The following is a 12,748-nucleotide window of genomic DNA, read 5'->3' as shown; positions in this document are numbered from 1 at the left end:
TGATCTTGAACTTCTAATCCTTCAGCTTCTTCCTCCCAAGTGCTAGGATTAGAGGTTTGTACCACTTGGCTTGGCTTATTTGTGCTGAGTATTGAGCCTAGTGCCTCACACATAGTAGGTGAGCATGCTACTAACCAAGCCACATCTCCAACCACACTAAAATATGAGCTGAGGAGTGTGGTGGTGGCATCACCAGGACCCTGAGAAAGCAAAGCCTGTCTGTGTGGGGCAGCTCCCTGCCTTTAGCTTATGGGTTGTGAGCTCCTTGATGGCTGGATCTTGACCCCGAATTCAGCACCCAACACACAGTAGGCATTCTAAACAAGTATACAGGAAAGAGTGATTCTCCTGGGGAAAGCCCTCTCTAGCATCAAAGGTAAGCAACTCCATGCAGAAGGAGGCCAGCCATATTTCCAGAGTCATGACTCAAGGGGTGGTCCCAGTGCTGTAGCTGCCTGCGCTGAGTTGTGATTTATGGGATTTTATAGCCCTGTGTTCAGATGTTCACTCACCGTTTACGGCTCTGCTGCTAATAAACACTGTGTCATAAATGATAAACAGGGCAGCTTGTGGGGGATGCAGGAGCCATGTTTAAAGAGCTGTGCCGTTTTGTAGGACACCCATTGCTGCCTGTGCATTAGATAGCTCCAAATTTTGTTTTTAAAAACCAGTGTTTATTGTTGGTATGGCTGAAATCCAGAAGAGGCAGACTGCAGGTCTGTTGGAAATCTTTGAAAGGCTTGGTTGGCAAGGGGGTTGCTGTCCGAGGTCCTGGTCATCCTTCCAAGGTGATTGGCAAACTTAGCAAGCAGGAAACAGGTCTCTGGAAGGGCAGACTTTCTAAGGTGATAGGCAAGAGGATACCATGTTCCACAATGGCTAGATGTGTGCCTGGAATATGAATTGAGACAAATGGGAAAAGCTTGACCCTCAAGGTGCCACAAAGGTGCTTCAGGCACCAGGATAGAACTACCCTAAGTACCCACTCGGTGAAGCACGGTCTCTTGCAACATCCTCTTGGTCCCTCTTCAAGTGTTCCTCCTTCCCCTTCCATCCTGAGCTCCCCCATGCTTCCCTCTCCTACCGTCCCATATCCAGCCTTCACACCTACTCAGCAGTGGAGGGCTGAGACAAGAGCAAGGCCAGGGCACATAGGCTCCCTGCAAGAAGGACATTATGCTTTGAGCGTGGGATGGAAGAAAACTTCTGCAGGAAAGTGAGAAATTTCAAAGTGACTGGCAACTGGAGAAAGGCCAGTTTGGGCTTGCTAGCTTTGTTTTCACGGGGCATGAGACAGCTGATGAGTTGCCCATTGCCCAAGATCCTGCATTTCAAGAGTAATGAGGAAAATGTAGAGAGAGGCCAGTCAACTCCATTCCTTGAATTAAGGGTTTCATCTGAAAGGGGGAAGAGGGGTATTTATTATGATGTTGCTATCCAAAAGGAGAAGAGGCACCTGATGCCTCAAAAGTCAGCCTGCTTTTCTTTCAAGATCATGAATGCAGCATTCCCTAGTGTCAACCAGATGGGGAAGTCGTGACTCGAGGGTCCTGATTTTTTTTCTTCTTCTCACCTCAGTGAAGCAGCAGTACATTCTGGTGAGGGTCAGCACGGTTCCAGGGACATGTGGCAGTGTCCTAGCTTTCTTTTAGTATAAGAGAAATGTGTGTGACAGGTGGCAGAAGGTTAGAGGGCATAGAAAATATAGGAGGAGCCGCCCTTTCCACTGTTGAAATATTGTTCACATGGTTCAAATTATTGTAGGTTCAACTAGGTAAAACATTTTCTTCTTTTGAAATTTAAACATTTCCTGGAACAGCTGAGGCTAACACTGGAATACAGGGTGTTTAGTGTGTTTTCAGGAGAGCATCTGAGGCTCTTCCCAGTGGGAATGGCCCAAGGTTGGGAGTGCCCCCCCCAGGCACCTTCCAACTGAAGCTGCCCACAGCATCACCTCCCTCAAGCACTAAGACTATTGAAATGCTAATGAACTCTAGGTTTTGCCTGCGTCCCAATGTGGTCTGGGATTTCCACAGCTCTGAGACATAAGAAAGCAAGTTGGCAGCAGCTTCTTGGCTTCATCTTTTTTGTATTTTGGTAGCACTCCATAAGAACATAGGCTTTGTAAGTACAAACTCACCTCCACAGCGCAGCTTCCCAACTTACTAGCTAGCAAAGTTACTGTCTCTGTCCATCGGATAGGTGCCTCCCCTAATGTGCTTCAGGGCCTGTACAGCGGCAAAGAGGAGATCTTCAACACCATGGAGGCTCACATGAAGGGTGAGATTCTCAGGAAAAAGTAATCCAGCTCTTTATCAGAAAAGACAATCTTCTCTTCAAATTGATGCTTCTTATTTATGTTTCTTGTCTTATTGGATTGTCTAGAACATCGTAAACAAAGCAGTAAAACATAATGGAAATGACAGGCATCTTCGTTATAGGTTTCTAACCCTTGACAGTCAAAAATAATATCAGTGGAAAACATGACCTCTTTATCATGTTGAGAAGCAGCCTGTCTATTTTCACATTTAAAATGTTGTTTATTTGGAAGGCATTTGAATTCTATTAAATGCCGTTACTACCTCTACTGAGATTACCATGTGCTTTTGTCATTTAGAAATTGTGACAAAATAGACTCATGGATTTCATAGTGTTGTCTTAGTCTTATATTTATGGAGCAAATCTTGCTTCATCATTGAAGATTACTTTTTAATATGCCAAGTCTCATTCATAATACTTTAACACACTCTCCCGTCTCTACTCTTCTAATCTGAACTCTACATAGCAGCCGTGATCATCTTTCTAAAGCATAAATCAGGTTATGTCACCTCTGTTTATTTTATGAACAGTGCTGTGGGGAGCAGAGATGGCCAGACCCCAGAGACTCCCTGGCCAGCCCAATTTCCTGAAGCAGAGATTTTTCAGGTCAGTGAGAGACCCTGTCTAAAAATAAGGGGAAGAGATAGAGGAAGATAATCGACACTGTCCTCCGTCCTCCACATGCATACACACAGGTAAGTGCACTTGCACACAGATGCCCCCCCATATACTCTCCTACACACACACACACACACACACACACACTCACTCACACACTCACACACACTCACTCATAGACACTCAAAAGAAATTATTATCTAAAGTTAATGCATCCTCCCCCCCCCCGTGTGTGTTGTGTACATGTATATGTTTGTTCAGATGTATATGTATATGTGTGGAGGCCATAGGTGGATGTCACATGCTTTCCTTGATTATGCTCCATCTTATATATTGAGAAAGGGTCTTTCACTTGAGCCCAGAGCTTGCCAGTTTGTTCTAGTGAGCCTCTGTCTCCACATCCTGAGTGCTGGGATCATAGGTGCACCATCATGGCCACATGCCATTAATGTGGGTGCTAAGGACCAAACTGAAACTTCCCTGGTAGACACTTTACCACCGCAGAATCTCCCTGGTCCACTTTCTTACATTTCTGTATGTGCTGATTATTTCCTCTTCCTGGAATGTACGCACATGCCCAGTGCATGGACTCTTGGCCTTTTTGGCTCTCTGCTCCAAAGAGTCATTGCCTAATGGTTACGGGAACGTACTAAATAGATCCTCCAGTGAGACTAGCTTATTATAGTCTTTATTTTTTATTTCCCATCATTTGTCCAGTTCAATTTCAAATTATTATCTGGTTATCTTCTCACATTTTTCTGACTCTCAGACCAGTTCACATAGCACAGGCCTCTCACAGAGAAAGGGGATGATAGAGGGAGTCAGGCAGCTTTATGTCCCAACCTGGGAAGTTACACTGAGCCACTGCAGGAGCTGGTGTGACAGTGGAGTTGCTCTTTCCAGTCTTAGTCCTGTGACTTTGTCTTTACTGTTCAGGGAGGATGGTACTGGCAATGGGAGACTTGATGACACTGTGAGACCAAGAGTGAGGTAAACCCAAGGTAAACCACAGGGTCTCCTGTCAAACAAGAGGGCAGATGTCTGAATCTGTCTCTGAGCTCTGGACGGAAGCTCAGTCACAAACTCCTCAGAGTGACAAACTGCATGGTGTGTGCTCTTAGCTCCAGAGGAGAGATCCCTGTCTGACAAGTGGAAACAGTCATGCCTTGTCATCCATCTGCATGTGAAGGCTTCCAGGATTCTCCACAAACACCCAAGTCCACAGGCACTTACATTTCCCACATAAAATGGTATAGTACTTCTTTTATATACCTAAAGTACCTCTGAATTACTTAGGATGCCCAATATAATATAATATAATATAATATAATATAATATAATATAATATAATATAATATGATGTGACAGTTATCGCACTGTGTTGTTTAGGTAATAGTGGCAGTGAAAAGTCCACACACATTTGACAGAGAAATGGTTTCCTCACCCTGATTCCTATCAGTGGTTGGCTGAATTCAGAGACCCAAGCCCAGGTATGTGGATAGTTGACCTTTCCTGGTCTTTCCTGTGTGTCTTAGTTTCATTTCCTATTGCCATGGTAACAAACCCTGGCAAAATGACTCATGGAAGAACATGTTTATTTAGCTCACAGTTCAAGGTACAGTCCACCACTGCAGGGAAGTCAAGACAGCGTGATCCTGAAGAAGGCGGCCACACAGTACACACGATCAGGAAGCCTCTCATCTTGGTTACTTTTCTATTGCTGTAAAAAAAACACCACAACCAAGGCAACCCAGGAAATAAAGCATTTAATTGGGCTTATGGCTTTCAAGTGTTAGGTTCTGTTATGGTGGCAAAAGCCATGGCTGCAGGAACAATGAGAGGTCACATCTTGATCCACAAGTAGGAGGCAGGAAAAGAGAGACACTGGGAATGGTATGAATCTTTGGAAACCTCAAAGCCTGCCCCCAGTGACACACTTCCTCCAACAAGGCCACATCTCCTAATCCTTCCCACCTGGGGACTGAGTGTGCAAACATATAAGCCTGTGGGAGCCACTCTCCTAATCCTTCCCACCTGGGGACTGAGTGTGCAAACATATAAGCCTGTGGAAGCCACTCTCATTCAAAACATCACGTCTGTGCTCAGCCCACCTTCTCCTTTTTATACCATTCAGGAACCCAGCCGTGGGAATAGTGCTACTGTCCTCAGGATAACCCCAACAGGGATGCCCACGGTCCCATTTCCCAGGTGGCTCTGGTTCGCATCAAACTGACAACTGAGATGAGCTATCACACAGTATTTATGTTTTCCCTCCCTCCCTCCCTCCCTCCCTCCCTCCCTCCCTCCCTCCCTCCCTCCCTCCCTCCCTTCCTCCCTCCCTCCTTACCTCCCTCCCTCCCTCCTTCCTTCCCTCCCTAACTCTCTCCCTCATCTCTGTCAAAACCATTTCACTCTCTATGGCTCTTTAAAGGGCCTAGGATCAGTGGAAACGAAGAAAGCAACAACAGGAGCCCAAGGCACCCAGGTGACCACCTCTCCACCTCTCTGGGAAGGGTTGCTGTACAATGGTGTCGAGATGTGTTTTTACTGTTACTCTAGACTGTGAATCCCTGTGGCTAGGAACGGAGTCTTGTTTGTCTTTAGCTGCTCAGCGCCATTAGAGTGTGTGTCATAGATTAAGGAGGCAGGGACTTTGTACTGCTAAAGGGATCTTTATTGTTTGAACAGTAGTGGCAGCCTGGGTTTGCGGCTCCCCAGAAAAGACCAGGGCTCCGCATCAAACTAAGCTTTGCGATCCAGATCTGTCCCTTATTGCCTGTATAATCTTGGTATATGGCTTTCATGTTTTCTGAATGTTAGTTTTTGTTTGTTTGTTTTAAATGTAAACTAGAGATCATAAAACACACACCTCCTAGGCTTATGGGGAGAGCTAACAAAGATGACTGATGAAAGGGTTTCTCTTAGTAGGCATCCTGTGGCCAGCAGCCACCAGTATCCATCTCTGATCTTCTCCCGCTTCTCCACGCTGGGCTCAGTTTATTTATCCTGGATAATTACCATCGGGCAAGGGGGGCTCCCTACCTCCTCATCTGGCATAATTATCCAAGTGAAGCCATCTACGGGGAGAGGAGCTGCCATCTGCTCTGAGGCCTCCTGTGCCGGCCTCCCTTCCCCCTCCTGGAGCCCAAGAGCAGATGTGGGAGGCTGAGCAGGCGAGACATCCGGTTGCCGCTGTTAGCAGCTGAATTTCTGGCATCCCTACCAGCAGCCGAATCAGAAGCCTAGGCTGCTGCATGCATTCTCAGGGCCTGCCAGGGTTTTGTACACACAGGGAGAACCTTTGCATTTTCTTCTTTCCCCTATAAACTTACAAAAGACGTTGCTGGTATCTTCCGTTAGTGTAGGTGATCCAGGAAAGGGGTTGCTGTGCGGGTCTATGTTGAGACAGGATACCCAGGTCAGAGGGATCCTGCGGGGCGGCGGGCTCAGCATAATACAAGTCTTGGAAACAGAGTTGGTAGATCCCTAAGACCATCCATCCTTATGGTGTTACTATATTAGGGACCTTGCGTGGTTGTGTGTGACCTGATTGGCTGTATGGAAACAACAGTGGTGGCCATTTATTGAGTGACTCTTGTATACCAGGGACAACTCGGGCCAGTCTCTAAGCCTATAGATTTCTGTAAGATGGGAGTTTCGGTATGTATCATTTATGGCTTCAGCTGTTCTTAAGCAACTTGGAGGTGTGCAGCAATCTCCAGGGTGGTGGAGGCTGACTGTGTCATGGGGGGGTGTGCACAAGGGAGCTCCTGGGGTGGGGAAGGAGGCTTGCTGACTGCTTCCTGCCTGCACCTCAGCCCTTCAAAAGCATATCTCATGCAGCGTTCACAGTTTAGTGTCTTGGTGACAAGTGACTTCGGAAAGAATGCCAGCAGCCAGCATTGAGGCTGTGGGTGAAGAGAAAGAGAAGAGGGCTCAGCAAACGAGCCAGAAATAGAAAGCAGGGATAAAAACTGGAGGTTGAATTTAGCAGTGGTTCAGATTCATAATGTGAGAGAGAAAGAACTCACCATAATTTTTTTTATAGAGAAATAAGACAAACGATTCATGGAAAGTGAGCGCTTTCGGGAGTATTCCAGCCAGTGAGAACAATATTCCTCAACTATTGTATTGGATGTGGGGTCCAAAGGCCAGTGAACCCGCAAACCCAGATACAGCCTTGGTAGGGACAGGGATAAGCAAATGGCCAGATATCCAGGTCATTCTTTAAGAAGAATGTCTATGATAGATAGATACATTTAAGGCAGTTACCCTCACAGGTAGGTTTTATTTCTGGGCTGGACTTTGTAAGGCTGGTAGGTTTGGTCTGGAGGAAGGCACTATGGGCAAAGGCTTGCCTGCCAAGTGATGCTGGCTGGAGTTCAGCTAAAGGATATTCTTTATGTAAATATCATGAAAGAAAAGCCTAGAAGACTAGGTGCTCTGGTTTACGTGAAGGCCTCGAGTGCCAGCCCAAGGACTATGGATGGGTACAGCACGCTGTGAACCCACAAGTCTATGTCATAGGGGGTGAAAGCAGCACAGGTGGATTGTCCATCCCAGGGCGGCGGCTTTTCTGTCTCCCCCCTCTGTGCTCATGCTGATGGAGCCCTCAACACCTAGAACTGTAATACACTGTATTATTCCCCTATGGTCAGAGGGAGGCATCAGTGCTTGCAGGTTTCCGTTCGAAGGCAGCTTGCCACTTCGACACCTATCTTATGAGTCAAGATTAGTTATATGAGCTGGGCGCTGGTGGCACACGCCTTTAATCCCAGCACTCGGGAGGCAGAGGAAGGCAGATCTCTGTGAGTTCGAGGCCAGCCTGGTCTACAAGAGCTAGTTCTGGGACAGGCTCCAAAAGCTACAGAGAAACCCTGTCTCGAAAAACAAAAAAACAAAACAAACAAACAAACAAAAAAACCAAACCAAACATACAAACAAAAAAGACTAGTTATATGGACACAGGGAGGGGGAGGGAAGATAATTTCCATCACAGGTCTGGAGGGAAACAACTGGAATATTGATGAGGACTGTGGATTGCTACCATAGGGAAACATAGGCATGCTCAGAAGCTTTGGTATGGGATAGTGGCATGCCCCTCTGAGGCTCCTCTTATCCCTACAATTTCTCTTACTAGCCTGAAATGGTCCCTTCTGTGTTGGACTTCCAGGGGCCAGGTCTTTGTTCATCTTTACTTTTCAGTGGTGTACACATTGAGTGTTTAAGCGGGATTTGTTAGGTAGACAATGTATTTATCTTTTGAAGGATGGATTGGAGAGAGGGTAGATTGGAGCCTGGGAAGATTAATTTAGCTGTGTCCCAGATAACTCTGAAGAAAGAAAGACACTGACTTCTGAGTTATTTGGGCTTTTCTTTTTAAATGGAGGAACATTTTGTCCTTGTTAGTGCAAATGACCCTCAGTGTTAATGACCACAAACAAAGTAAAAATACTTATTAGAAGAGAGCTGTCTGTTCCTCTTGTCAAATTCTTAAAAAGCTCCCCTTTGTGTATGTATGTATGTGTGTCTGTGTGCATTTGTGTATATAAGTGTGGGCACGTGTGTGCCACAGATCATGTGTAAACATCAGAGGACATGGGAGTGTCTTCACTTTCCACCTTCAGACGGGGTCTCTTGTTTGCTTGCGCATATGCCAGGTTAGTCAGCCCTTAAACTTCCCAGAAGTCTCTGCCTCCTAAATCCTCATCAGGGTTCTGGGGTTACAGATGCCTGCTACTAAATCTGGCCTCAAGTGGGCTCTGGCCCCAGGCTTGCCTGGCTTTATTTACTGAACCATCTAGCCCACCATACTCGTCCCTAAAGAACCTACATTCAGTTCCCCATCAAGTGAGACCTCCTGGGGCTGCTCCAATCTTTTTGACTCTGTTTAGAATGCAGGTCTTTTTGCTGGCTCCCGGTTTGATGAGTACACAGATCTGGTCGCCTTTCTTCCAGGAAGACTGACATGGGCAGCATGGGCAACGACAACTAAGGAGATCAAAGCGTCTTGAAAGCTGCCTGCTATCGACAGCTGGGAGTCTGACTAGATTGTGAGTGAATTAGAGTCTTCAATGTAATTAGTTAGTGCTCTCACTTCCCTACCCAGGACAGGTAGAGGCTGCTGTGCAGGGCCAGAGGGAAGCAGGGAGAAGGTTTCCTTTGTCACACATGGAGGATAATTTGGCTTCAGCCCTGCTTGGGCCCTCTGTGTTGTATAGTCTAGATGATTGTCTGATTTGCCACAGCACAAGAAGCATTTGCATTTTTGGGGGGCGGGGCTTGGCAGGGGACAGTGCAATCTAGTGTCGGGAGTCTTGTGGCAGTGGTGGGACTGTACAAAAGAGCAGATGGCAGGGAAGGGACAAAAGGAAAGGAAACTGAGAACTGATAAGAGCCTAGCTCAACCAAGTGGGGCAAGTTAACAGCCCAGAACCTGAGAACCTTGAAGCAAGTCTACTAGAGAAGATGCTCACTTTGTTTGGAGGAGGGGAAGGTTGAGAATGGGGCATTGAGAGGGCGAGGAGCCATACAGATACCTCAGGAGTGAAAGCCTCAGAGCTATAGCCTTACCTTTGTTTCTTAGCAACCAGCTAGTCTTGGGGAAGTCAGGTCACATCGTTGGTATTTGGTTCCTTCATCTTTAAGTAGGAGGGTTGGATTAGCTGAGTGCTAAAATCCTTTGAGGATTAGAATTCTATGAATCTGTTTGGAAATCATTGATAAGATTTCTAATAGTTATTTAGAATTTTTATAAGCTGGACATGTACTTGTAAATACCTAGGATGGTACCAGCATGTGGATCGCTGAAGTCTAAGAATTTGAGTCCAAAGAGGGGAACAGAGTGAGATCCTGTCTCAAAATATTACATATATATATATATATATATATATATATATGTTTATGTGTGCATATATAAAGTGTGTATATGTGATTGGGTGTATACACACATGTATTTGTATGGATACTTACATAACTACGGAATTAGTTTATGGGTTAAAAGCACAAATTTGGGTTAAAGTTCAATTTCCTCATCGTCAGTGATTATAATAATACCTAGTTCACAGAGTTACTGAGATAAACTGCATACTGCATGCTTAGCACAGCACCTGCTCTACAGTGAATGCTCACGTGCATTGGCTATTATTATCGCTATTGTTGTTATGTGATTTGCAGACACCCATTTGGTCATATGACTAGCAAGAAAGCATGAGTTGAAGTTTACTTTTTATTTTTAAGGGAGACCAGTGTTTGGCTTATGTTTTAAGGAAGGCTATAGGCCATCATGGTGGGGAGGGTGAGATAGAACCACATTGTTTCGTTGCTGAATATGTAAGCGTGTTCAGCATGAAGATGAAGCATCACTTGATAACCAGTCCTATGGAAATTCAGAGAAGTGGCTGGGATATGGTATAGTAGTTCAGTGCTTGTTTAGAGGCTTACAGATGGGTTGGAGATTTGGAGAGGGTATCAAGAAGGAGTGAGACCTGAAGGGCAGAGCATGGAGAGCCTGTTCAGGAGAGGGGAATAGAGTGAGTTGAATGGACTCATCTGGCGTGAATGACAATGCTTTGAAACCCATAGGTGAAGATTTTTTTCTGATAGTCCTGGCAATAGGGAGAATAGACCAGTCAAGCCTGTTATCTTGCTAGAGTTAACCTTTTAAGGTTAGGGTCATGCTCACTCTTAACCTGGCTAGACCTGGTGGCTGTGTGTGTAAGAGCATACATCTCTTCCTACAGATTGATATTTTAGAACTTGGTGAGACTAAAGAAGGCTACTTGGATAATTTATTTGATTCAATAAAACTTACATTTCAGGAAATCAGGAGATTGTTGGCAATGTCTTGCTGCCCTTTTATCTCTTCCCCAGCCCTATGCTAAGCAACAGTCAGATCTTGCCTGCACTTGTTCAGGCTTCTGTCAAAGGTGGTGTTTACTCAACTGCTTGGACAGTGTGGGACCCTTGAGGACAGATCCAGAAAGGTTTGCTCACAGTTGGAACCAAGCACATCGGCATTGGCAGTGGTGGTGATGATGATGGTGTTATGGGTGTGAAGGGGTATGGGGACTCTTATTACCTTCCCTGGTACAAAACCTAGAGTTCTGTCATGCCATCAAATCATAACTTTCTTACTTCATTTGGAATTGTCTTTAGGGACACAAATCAAGTCAGCCCAATTTCTAAATCAAGGCGCCAAAGAGAGGTTCAGTCATGGCTGCCTTTTGCTCTTCACTGACTCGGCTTACTTTTTTCCCAGTTAGTGTAGTTTTCCAGCCTACTTCTATTTTGTCCTATCACAGGCCAAAGCAGCTTCTTTATTCATTAACCAATAAAAGCAACACATACAGAAGGACTTCCCACACCAGTGATTTTTATGAACAACCTGGTAATCAACCGCAGTAACGGTTAACAGTAGCTTATGGTGGGATATGAGAGGATATCTTACCTCCATTTACTATAATAGTAAAACAAACAATCTACTGTGTGTAATCAAATTGGCTGAGGTCAGTTACTAACAGTCACAAAGTTTGAGATGTTGGAAGAATCTAGAGTTTAAAGGAGGTAATGGAGAATACTACCTGTATGCACTTGGGAGCCATTAGTACTACATGTATTCAGAACCATAGGAATGCATGAAATCACTTAGGGAACTGCTGGGGGGATGTGTTAAAAGTGACTCAAGGAAGGAGGGCTTATTTTGGGTCATAGCTCAAGGGTACAGTCCTCATTATGGTTGGGCAGGCATGGCCTGCGGCAGGAGCAGAAGGCAGCCGTTCACCTTACACCTACAGTCAAGAAGAAGAGAGCCACAGAGGCTTATGCTCAGCTCACTGTCTTCTGTTTTTGAAGTCTGAGACCCCAGCCTATGGGGTTGTGTCACCCACACTTAGGGGGGTCTTCTGACCTCAATTAACCTAGGATCTAGATAATTCCCCACAGGGATTCCCAGACGCTCTCCTCAGTTGATAACCTTGGAAGGCATGCTCCTAATCTCCTAGAAGATTCTAGAACCGGTCAGGATTAAGCACCACAGATCGGATGGGATTCATTGCATGTCTGGAGGGGTCTACTTCAGATGAGAAGCACAGTTGGAGCTATTGTTGTCAACTACCGATTTCTAAGCCAAGGGAATCACTGAGAGGCAGCAGGTTGTGTTCTGTTTAGGACCACCCAAAGACTCCTAACTTAAGAATAATCATATTTCCCACCATGTCATACTGTTCTGATTCTCAGAATGCCTGTAAGATTAGCAAGACATTGCGTTGGTCAATCCATTTCTGAAAACCCAACAGTTAGCTTATCCACACGGACCAGGGAGAAGGCGGCAGTCAGTTGCTGGGGACTGGCTTTAACTTTTAGCAGCTAGACACATACAGACTTTTGAATGCATAGCTAAAGAGAAGAAAGTTGGAGAGACTGTACTGGACTGTGGCTGGCAGGACCTCTGGCTAGTCATTTAGAGAGAAGAAGTTTAGATTTAGTCCCTAAGTGTGCTTTTATTACTTCTCCTCCATGGGATAACATCACTGATGGAAAATCAAGTACCAGCTCTATGCCAAAACACGAGACTAGATAATAAGTGAGCATCATATGTGCCTTTGCAGAACTCACATCCCAGTGAGTGTACAGATATACCCCAGGAAGAAAATAAGAGAAGCTTCGGGTTCCAATGTGAGCAGAGGGCTCAAGGAGCCCAGAGGAAGTACCTGTAGGTCTAGACTTAACTGTGAGTGGCACCCTCTACTGACTAATCATCAAACAGAGGCTGGGGGACAGGGACAAAGGCATGCCTTGTGCTGGCTTGGCA

Source organism: Microtus pennsylvanicus, chromosome 10, assembly GCF_037038515.1.
Source record: "Microtus pennsylvanicus isolate mMicPen1 chromosome 10, mMicPen1.hap1, whole genome shotgun sequence".
NCBI classification, from domain to species: Eukaryota; Metazoa; Chordata; class Mammalia; order Rodentia; family Cricetidae; genus Microtus; species Microtus pennsylvanicus.
Note: the sequence above shows the minus strand (reverse complement) of the source record.